Raw genomic sequence first — 10272 nt, forward strand, 5'->3', positions numbered from 1 at the left:
AAACCTCTATACTCTCAGCACCAGCAGTGGAAAGCTTTCATGTCAATCTATATTTAATAATACACATTGCAGGTGTATGTTGCTACAGCATGTCATTGTGTCAGCTGTGGGCCGAGCTCCTATTTGGAGGTACCATACACTAACTCTTTTATGTGAATTGTTTAAATTTGCTAACTTGTTGAAAACTGAGTTTGTTTCATTGTACATTCCTGTTGTGACTGTGCGGGAGATTGCGGCTCCTAACTGCCATGGGAAGAGCAGATACGGCTGTGATATGAAATGATTTAGTGTTACAATCTCAACCACTGCTGGTTGGCTGCAGCACAGGTCACCACACACTCTGGGTGTGTAATCTATATCTGGTCAACCTCACACAGGATATGCCAACACACACTTGAAACCCACTGAATGCCTTCCTTTTCAAAATCCGCTACAGTCTGAGTCAGGAGGTGTGGGGGGGGGGGATTATGGTGATTTGCGCTCATGATTTTCACAGCACTGTCAAGTATTTATCACTGAATTTCAGTACCATGCAGGAGAACAACATGGAAGCCTTCGTTTTATGACAGTATATGGCACTTGACTGTGTGACTGTCAAGGCCACTGGAATTCTACATGTCCACCCTTCATAGATTTGTAGACTAGTTTAGGCTAGTAGGGAACACTATTTGGCCAGAGTTAGGGTACAGAGGATTCTCACATGATGAAGGGGCCAACATTTTCTTAATACCGCTAAGTCTTGTTTTCAACCAGAGAGTAGAGGCCTGGAGCTCAAGGTTTAGGTAGCAAAAGAATGTCAAAGAAACAAGGGAAAGCAAACAGACATCATACTTTATTTAGATATTTACTTAAACGCTCTCTCTGGAGTTTTCTGGTAAACACAGAAAGCATATATTTACATTCAGTGTTTCTCACAAAAACACATTTTGTGTCTCCTTGAGGTCCTTGCATGTGCGTCCTTGAGAGCGTACACGATACAAGCAAAAGTGTTTTGTTTGTATCATGCACATTGCTCCATAGTGCTACTAGTGGTCATAATCTCCACAGGGTAACTTTACGATTGGGTTCAGGATAAAGTCAGGGTTAGTTTTAGCAGAGACAATTGACACTCAAATATCTACATGAACACCTTTTATTCTCAAGAGGTTCCTTGAAATTTTACATTTCAAAAGCACTCAAATATAATAATACAGGATCTATAGTGACAATTTTCTAACTACTTTGATCTTTTCTCCATCTATTAACAATATGTATAATAATACTTGTGTATAGCAATTGAATAATTCCCTACTTTTATATAATAATTTGGTTGACATGATCAACATCATTATCAAAAACGTTATTGACGTCAATGGTGAGTCAGTCAAGTCTGTCGTTACAGTCTGGGAAGCAAAAAACAAAATTTCATGCAGGGGTTGACTCATACTTTATGCCCTGAATACAAAAAAGAGAATAACACTAATCCGAATTCAAATAGGGCCATAAGGCAGGTCCAAAATAATTAGCATGTGTATGCTAATGTGCAGAAAATAAAGGAAATATGAAGTACTAAGTAAATAGATAACACCTGAGTAAGTTTCCTTTTGCTCAAGAAGGCCATGAGATACAGTTGAAAGTACCAGAATAAGCTAGTTATTGAATCTTGAGATTGGAATTTTATCACATGTAGTACATTGGCTAAATCCAGTGCTTTAACAGGCCTGATGATTCATTATTCCTCATTAATAAATCACACGTAGTGCAATTTCTTGTTTTTCTTATGGAAAGTCGGGTGAGTCAACCTTTCTGGCCAAGTCTGAAACGTGCACGTATATGTAAGTATATATGTGTGTGTATGTGTTATGGTGCACAGTGCACGCTCCCTGTGGTCTGGCTGCAGCAGCTGCGTGGCCAAAGTCACGTCCTTTAGTGCAATGCTTGTGGGAGTGCGGTGAGTTTGGTTGAGACCAGCTCATAAAACATTGCACCCTGGCACTGTCCTGCTTCCCCTGCAGACAGGGAAGCAACGACCGATGGGGAAGCCACACAGGCGGCCAGCGTCAGGAGCTTCTCTCTACTGCTGCTTTTTTCAGTCCCACACACACTGTACCTCCGCTGACTCGGGGGTCAGGACCTTTAGCTTTTGGCCGCTGTGGTTTCACTTCACCTGAACAGAGAAGAATGGAGTTATTATGAAAGCTGATTTTGCTCATGTGACTTGATTTAATACTTCTAAACGTTATAAATTGATTTTATGCTAGTGTGGTCTGACTTCATCTTGTATGGGTTTATTTAATCTTCAGCACTTGTTGCAACAATAGAGGGTTAGGGTTAGGTTTACTGAAATGTGTTGAGCTGAAATGGCTGCAACGTAAAGTTAAGTACAGTGTCAAGTTCGCCATCAGTGTCCTAAAGCAGCTATTGAATGTGTAGAAAAGCATACAGTGAAATAACTCGATAGTGACATTTTAAGAAATTATGACCCAGTGGGTTTGAAATATTAAACCAAAACTTAAAAATGAATATACTGAAGAGACTAATTTCACCAGAATCACAAGGTGCATTATTCTAGTTTATAAATTCAGTGCACATGCTTCAGCCTTTTCAAAGCAACTTTTTCAAATAACCTGCAAGCAACAAATTTATAAATGAATCAATCTAAAAAGAAAAATGACACATCTTATAGACAAGAGCTATAGACAAAGGGAACTGGACTTGACTGAAAGTAGGTTCAGGATCATATTTGACCTTTTGTTCCAGTAGAGGTAGCAGAAGTGACTTTGTGGTTTGCTGTTGCGATGCACAAGTGAGGGTGGAAGTACCTCTGCCCTGTCTGTGCACTCTGTGGGTCCCGCTCCCACACTTTCACACACACGCTGTATGGGCCAAGCAATAATTAAAAGCAAAAGTAAATCAGTGGTTGTTGGATGTTTTATGCATCATTACAGTCCATGGAACACTGCACCACAAGTGTAACTCATTTCTGACAGGTCTCATTTTCTATGAAGTGAAGAACTAAATCGGGACTTCACTGTACCCATCCACATATTCACAACTAGACATATTATTGAAATGTGTGTGTGTGTGTGTGTGTGTGTGTGTGTGTGTGTGTGTGTGTGTGTGTGTGTGTGTGTGCATGCGTGCAATGCATATGAAATTAATCTTTGTTTCTTTGTGTCTGTGTATGTTAGTTGCTTGTATGCAAGTACACAATGACACCACATGAAAGCTACACAAACATAGACACACACGTTTGCGTGTTTGTGTAGCTTTTGTATATGTGTCGGGGTAGACACAACCTAAGCCACCACTGGCTCCATGGGGCTTCACCAATTCCCAGAGGTCCCAATCCCAGGCAGCTCCAGCGTTGTCCTGGCCTCAGTTACAGTCTCTGACTCTGCGCTTCAGCCATGCCCTCAAACCCTTGGAAGGCGTTCTTCCTGCTATAAATGTCACAATCCTCTCTCACAAGATAAATGAACCTGCAGTCATGGGCCAAATGAGATAATCTAAAATCAGCAGCAGTATCTTCTCGTAACTTCTATCGCTCTGTGGTATTTCTTTTTTTTACAGGATGTAGTCAGGACTTTTGAATCTGTACAGGCCTCTTTCTTTGAGTTAGCATATACTTTTCGTTAATGAGGGTCATAAGAGAGCTTTGTTGAGTCAGGAATGAATGATTTGCATTGCTTAGAACAAGATTATATTTCAGAAAAGATACATTTCCATCCAAAAAGATAAAGATTATGTACTGTAGCAGAAAATCATGATATGCAACTACATTCAATTCACTGCAGCATATTGATCAGATAAATGGCACTGTATATTATAATGTTAATGTTGGTGTTAGGTGGCTATTTAACACATCATCCATGGACCAGAATATAAATTACACTCCGCCTACAGTGAGGCCTCCTCTTTTCTCCTACTCCAAGTGCAAGACACTCATGCCTGTGTCCACGTGAAAGTTAGTCTATTTGTGTTACATGTGTTCATCTCAGGTGCTGCATGGAAATATATTTTTCTCTACAAAAACATGTTATATATTGTGGTTTTATGTAAAGTGCTAATGGAGCTTGATGATCTGAGTGCTAATTTTACCACAATAATTTCCAAGTGTCTATTTAATGAGAAGTGTAAAGAATAAACAACGGCCGAAGAAGTACTCAAATTCAGTTACTTTCCACCACTGAGAAAAGATTTAGCCTATTTGTCAATAATAGACATACAGCGGGGTCCAAAAGTGAGACCACTAGTCAAGATACTTCTGTTTGGCATTTGTTTCGAATGTCATAGTATTTTTTCAATACAAATGATAATATCAGCTTAACAATTTGAGTGAAAGGTTAAATCTTTGAAAAATGTACAGGAATTTCAGAAAATCTTCGTATTTGGTATACCCCCCTTTTGTTTTAATGACAGCATGCATTCCAGCTGGCATGAACTCTACAAGTTTGTTTAAAACCTGATGACCCATGTTATCCCAGCAGGATTTGACAATGTTCCAAAGGGCTTCTTGTGATGACACAGAATGATTGGCTTTCTGAGTCTTCAAGTGCGCCCATAAATAGTTCAATGGGGTTGGGGTCAGGTGACTGTGGAGGAAAGTCCATGACAGTCACGACTCCTTGGTCTTCAAGCAGTTCTTGCACAGCTTTGAGGTGTGTTTCGAGTCATTATCCTGCTGCAGTATGAATCCCTCTCCACAAAGATGCAAACCAAAGGGTATAGCATGTCTCTGAAGAATGGAGTGGTACTTCTCCTTGGTCAGGGTGCAGTCGATTCTGTGCAGGTGTCCAACTCCAGAGTAGGCAAAACACCCCCAAACTTCCCACCACCATGTTTCGCTGTTGGTTTGATACACTGCAGTATCATTCTCTCTCCTGTTCATCTCCTTACATACACCCTTCTGTTACTGCCATAAATCTCAAACTTGGATTCATCAGTAAATAGGACTTTTTCAAGTCATCCACAGTAAAATGCAGGTTTTTCTTAGCCCACCTCAAGCGTTTGGTCTTGTTTCCCCTTCTGAGAAGTGGTTTAGAACCTGCTACTCGTCCTCTGAGACCACTACAAGACAGAGTCTTGCGTTCTTTATTTAGCAGATTCTGTATCTGTGATGAAGTTGCTTTTTTATCTATCAGGGAACTAAGCTTGATGTGTTGATCTTCTGATGGTGTGGTCACTTTTGGTCTGCCTGATCGTGCTTTGGATACAACTGATACCGTCTCTGCAAAGCGTTTTAGACATCCATGCACTGCCCCCTTAGAAACCTTTAGTCTCGCCATGATTTGACACACTCAAGAACTGTACTAACAGGCTAATGCAGGTCATGAGATAATGTATATTTTAATTTGAATAAGACTGTGCTTTTTTAACCACCAGGAAGACATCAAAGGATATCAAGACAGAGCTGAGAGCATGCAGAGCACCTGTGTTTATCATCTGTGCACAAAAAGCATACGACTTTCTCATTCCTATAAGACAAATATCGAAAAGTACACGGTGTGAATTTGGAGTCATAAAGCAAGCAGCTCTTTCAAAGGGAAGCTGTGTTGCTTTTTGTCATCTCTCACTTTTCTTTTCCGCTTATCTTTGGTAGCATTTGGTGACCTGTTTCTGCCTCACTGTGGTTTGTTCTTATTTTGAACTGCGCTCACACTTCGTGGTAGTAGGCCACACACACACACACCTGTGTACACTGACACACACTTATACCCATAATCTAGACTTTCATTGCGTTTGTGTCTGTGCATCCCTCCAATAAAAAGTACACTTGGCTCAAAGAAGTCATTCAACATCAGTGAAACACATATACTCCAGCTAAGATGCAAACTTCCCATTCACTCTTCTCACTGTTCCAGAAACAGTGATTGAATCTTGAATGGATGTGATTATGATCTGCTGTCAGACTCTGGGGCCAGATCAGACAGATGAAGGTGTGTGTACGCCAAGCCAGCTGTTGTTGGCCATGAATGGGTCTTGGCTAAGCAGAGTGGCTAGCCTTTCAAACAGACTTTATCTTCCCTGCATATCGGATGCTGGAAGCCCCTGGATCACAACGTTGGCTCGTAAAAATATAACAATCTTCCACCTGTACACATGTATCACAGAGACACGAGAGGAAAAACCCTGGAAAGGTAAGCAGATAACAGATTAAACTTGTGCAGGTATTCTTGAGAGTGTGGGAATATGTGTTCACACATGTTTGTATATTTGTACTATGTGTTAAAGCTCACTCATATGAATTTAATGTGTAATGGTCAGGTTTAACTGTGATGTTTAAACCAGTAAGTTTTAGTAAAATCAAGCATTGACATTGTCTATTTTCATAGCAGGGATGACCATAAATTGGCCTGCGTGGGAGCCGAAACACACAGATGTACACTTCTAGACCACTTGTCAGCTATTAGGAGCATCAGAGGGAGTGAAAATCACATTAAAAGAAGTGATGTTGTAGAAGACGTCTGAGGTCGTCTTTTGTAAAGCCTTAACAAATAGAAGAATTCTTTTTCCATTTACAAAAACTTTTTTTGTGCCAGTTTAACAGAACCAAATGATCTCATATGTTTTTGAGAAATTGTAAAAAAAAAACAAAAAACAATTTGTTGCAACTTACACAGTGTCAGTGATGAAACAAGAGACTAGTTCATGATAAAACAGATAAATCAGCAACAATAGCGAAAGACTAAAAGTTGCAATTATTTCAATTTGTCGTACAAGCACATGTTCACACTTGTGTACAACACAAAACATGTCCTTGGTGCACTATGGGGGATCAGTGTGAGTTGTTGCACAGGAAGTTGATGTACATGACTCACTACAAGAGAGAGAGGGAGAGTGGTAGAGAGAGGTAGAGCAACTGATGGGTATCAGTGGGCAGGGAGAAGAGATAGCAGCACCTCGGCAGCTGTTGCCAGGGTTACCGCCTTTCGTCAGCACTGACAAACACACACAGGAGCGGTGCTCTTACAAAGGCAAGGCCAGCACGCTTCTTAAAATGAGGGGGGTGGACACTGGAGAACCCTTAAAACATTGTCAGTGTATAGCTTTTGTTGTCCTGCTTTAGTGGCTGATATGTTTACATATGTACATTTTGTGTGTTTGTTTTTCTTTCATACTTATATTCTTGTGAAACTTTGTTTGAGTTTTACACCTTTCTAATGAGGACATTATTGCAGAGTGAGGTTTACAGTTACATAACATTAGGTCTATGTCAGAGTTAAGGTGTTGGGGTTAGGTCTGTCAGGAGGGTTGAGGTTACTGTTGGAAATTAGGGAATTAATATTGTCCATGAAAGGTCATAAACCAAAGAATTGGACAAATTACCATTTTGATCTGCTGGTTGAAAAGCTAAAGGATCACCAAAGTTATTACAATGAATCCTGAGACGGACATGAATATCTGTACCAACGTGCAAATTAACCATCCAATAGTTGTTGAGACATTCTTCAATCAAAAAAAACCACATGCATGTCTAGTGGATATGGTGGTGCTAGAGGCAAAGTCAGAGGATCACCAAAGTCATTAGGATACATCGTCTGGGGACCATAAAAGTCTGTACAACCTTTAATGGTAATCCAACAGTCCAATAACTGACAGACATTTCAACAACTAAAAGAGGTGTGTGGTTAAAAATGAATGTATATATTGTTTTTAAAGATTTAGCTCTAATGTAGGAACAGATGGACTTGGGTCTGAGTGCTACAGACATTGTAGAGAAAGCCAGAAAGTATAGATCGATGGACTGAGGCACTGATGGTTTTGATCTTTTCATGGAATTTGTTGACAATAAGAAAACTACAGAATAATTCCAGCCTTATCCTTTGACCCATGTTAACCATAATGGCCATTAGAAGTGAATAATGCACCCACTCAATGTATTTCAAACATGTGTGTGTGTGTGTGTGTGTGTGTGTGTGTGTGTGTGTGTGTGTGTGTGTGTGTGTGTGTGTGTGCCCACACGTGCCGCATGTGGATCTCATACTTCTAAGGGCAGCGCTTAACCTAACAGAGGGATTACCAGCTGACTGTGGCATAAACAACCTCGCCACTTGTGCTAACACTAAAGTGCCAGACCTGCTTGAGGGTGTCTGTATACACACCCACAAGTGAGTGTGTATAATCTATAGAAACACTCTTATGGTGTGTTGATACTGACGGTGAATTATGGGCGGCTCAACAAAGACTACTGTATAAACTATTGTTTTAATCCTGCCTGCTCTGGGTCAGCGCTTTGTTAACGTCTGTCTATATGACTCTGCATATTAAAGACAGCCATTAGCTCTTGACTAATGGCCGTTCCTCTGTGCCCGAGGCTACCTTTAAACAGACTCCTGTCTCCTGACGTAGCTTTGGCTTAGCTGTGTCTGACACATAAAGGTGCAGTATTTCCACTGAGGGCTGCCCCACTTGTTTTCCAGTCTACTGAGAGATTGTCCTGTTATTAGGAGGACATTTTTGACACATAACTAGCATTATATTACACTGTGATGCCTGTACTGCTCTACCTTCTCTTTATTTACATTTTTGCATTACATTAAGCCTTGTTATCAACACTTTTGGAAAGACAGGAATTGCAGGGTAACCTTCTGCTGGAGCACAAAACCAAGAATATTCAATTTATGTTTTCTTTAACCCCTGTGAGACATTCTGGGAGGACTTTTTTTAATTGAAGATAGTTAACACAGAGGGGTCAGTCAGTAGAGTGTATTAGTTTCGAAATGGTCACAATCAGAATGCCACATTGGCCCATTCATTGTGATTATATAAGCATCTCCCAAGAAATATTAGTCAGAGTAAATCTCCTATATTTGTGATTTTACAAATTGAGTATTTTTCAGTGCAACTCATCTATCTTCACAAATCTTTATTTGACAGATATTTAAGTATCAGTGCTGTTACTTGAGTTGTATTTGTAGTTCTGAAAAATGCTCCCATGTGGCAATTGTCAAGCTGTCGTCTTACCAAAATGGGTCTTTCAACTAAATGTCTAATGTCTAATCATGACTAATTCTCTATGGAATCAAAACTCACTACTAAATTGCTTTCATGATCAGCCCAGCAAATATTGACTTAATACACAGCTCAATAATGTTGTTAGATTTCCTCGATACCTGAAATGTCTTAGTCAGAAACACATGATGTGTCTTTTCTTCCCAGAGCAGCAAAATTTCACACCACACATGTACGTGTATTTGACTGTGTGTTCAAAATGAATACAGTCATTGTTAACTGTTAGTTTGTCATGATCACAGCTCCACTTGATCTTAAAAATAGTGTGGGCCAGCAGTCTTGTCAAGCCAGCGGTTTTATGAAAGAGTTTGATATCAGAGATACAAAGTCCTTCCTGTGTTTGCTACTTCTGCTTACAGCTACTTCACTCGTGAGAACAGGCCCCCTAGTCTCTCGTTCAACACCGGGCTGCATAAAAGAGTGTGTCACACATGTAGTTAAAAAATGCAGTCAGCAGAGGGCAGACTCTTCCTTTGAAGAGACAGAGAAAGACTGTCTCCGGTGGTGTTTGCAGTACTGGCTGCCTTGCTGCATTAACTGTGACACTGATTGACACACTGACTCTTTGACATTCTGTGTCACGTTCAGTTAAACCCACTTTGTCTTTACGGCTCACTTTCTCTCTTTCTGTCTTCTCGCATTTGTGTCATCCTGTCTGGCTGCCTAACTGTCTATTTCTATCTCTCTTCTCAGTCTCTCTTCCTCTCTCCCTCTCTTCTTCTGCTTCTTCTTCTTCTTCTTCTTCTCTCTCACTGAGATATGTGTGTGTATGCTGTGTCTGCTCTCAGTGACAGTGTCTGGGAGTTAACCAATCACAAGACAAGAACAGGGTCCAGAGAGGGCTCAGAGGCCATGAGAAAGACTCGGCCACCCCTCCAACATCGCAACCTCTCCCCCCAACCAGCGCTGCTCTCACCCCTGCCGACGCTCCGACGCACACACTTAGGCTGTCACATGCGCTGAACACAAACAGAAGCACTCACACACACACACACACACTCACACTTACATGCATCAGACTTTTAAAAACTCCTCTAATCTACAGCAAAAAGCGGGTATTCTTCTTTTTTGAGTGAATTTGTTGCAGTAGCCAAAGGTCAGAGATAAGCACCTCGGGCTGATTAAGAAATAGTCTGATAGCGTGACCATGCAAATGAGACGCAACACACATTTCCCAGGGTCCAAGTTCCCCATCTCAGTATAACTCTGAATCGTCACCACAAAACACATTTTCTCATGCGCTTATTTCCCCTGCAGCAATGTGGGCAAGTCATAGCA

This window comes from Enoplosus armatus, chromosome 5, assembly GCF_043641665.1.
Source record: "Enoplosus armatus isolate fEnoArm2 chromosome 5, fEnoArm2.hap1, whole genome shotgun sequence".
Classification (NCBI taxonomy): Eukaryota; Metazoa; Chordata; class Actinopteri; order Centrarchiformes; family Enoplosidae; genus Enoplosus; species Enoplosus armatus.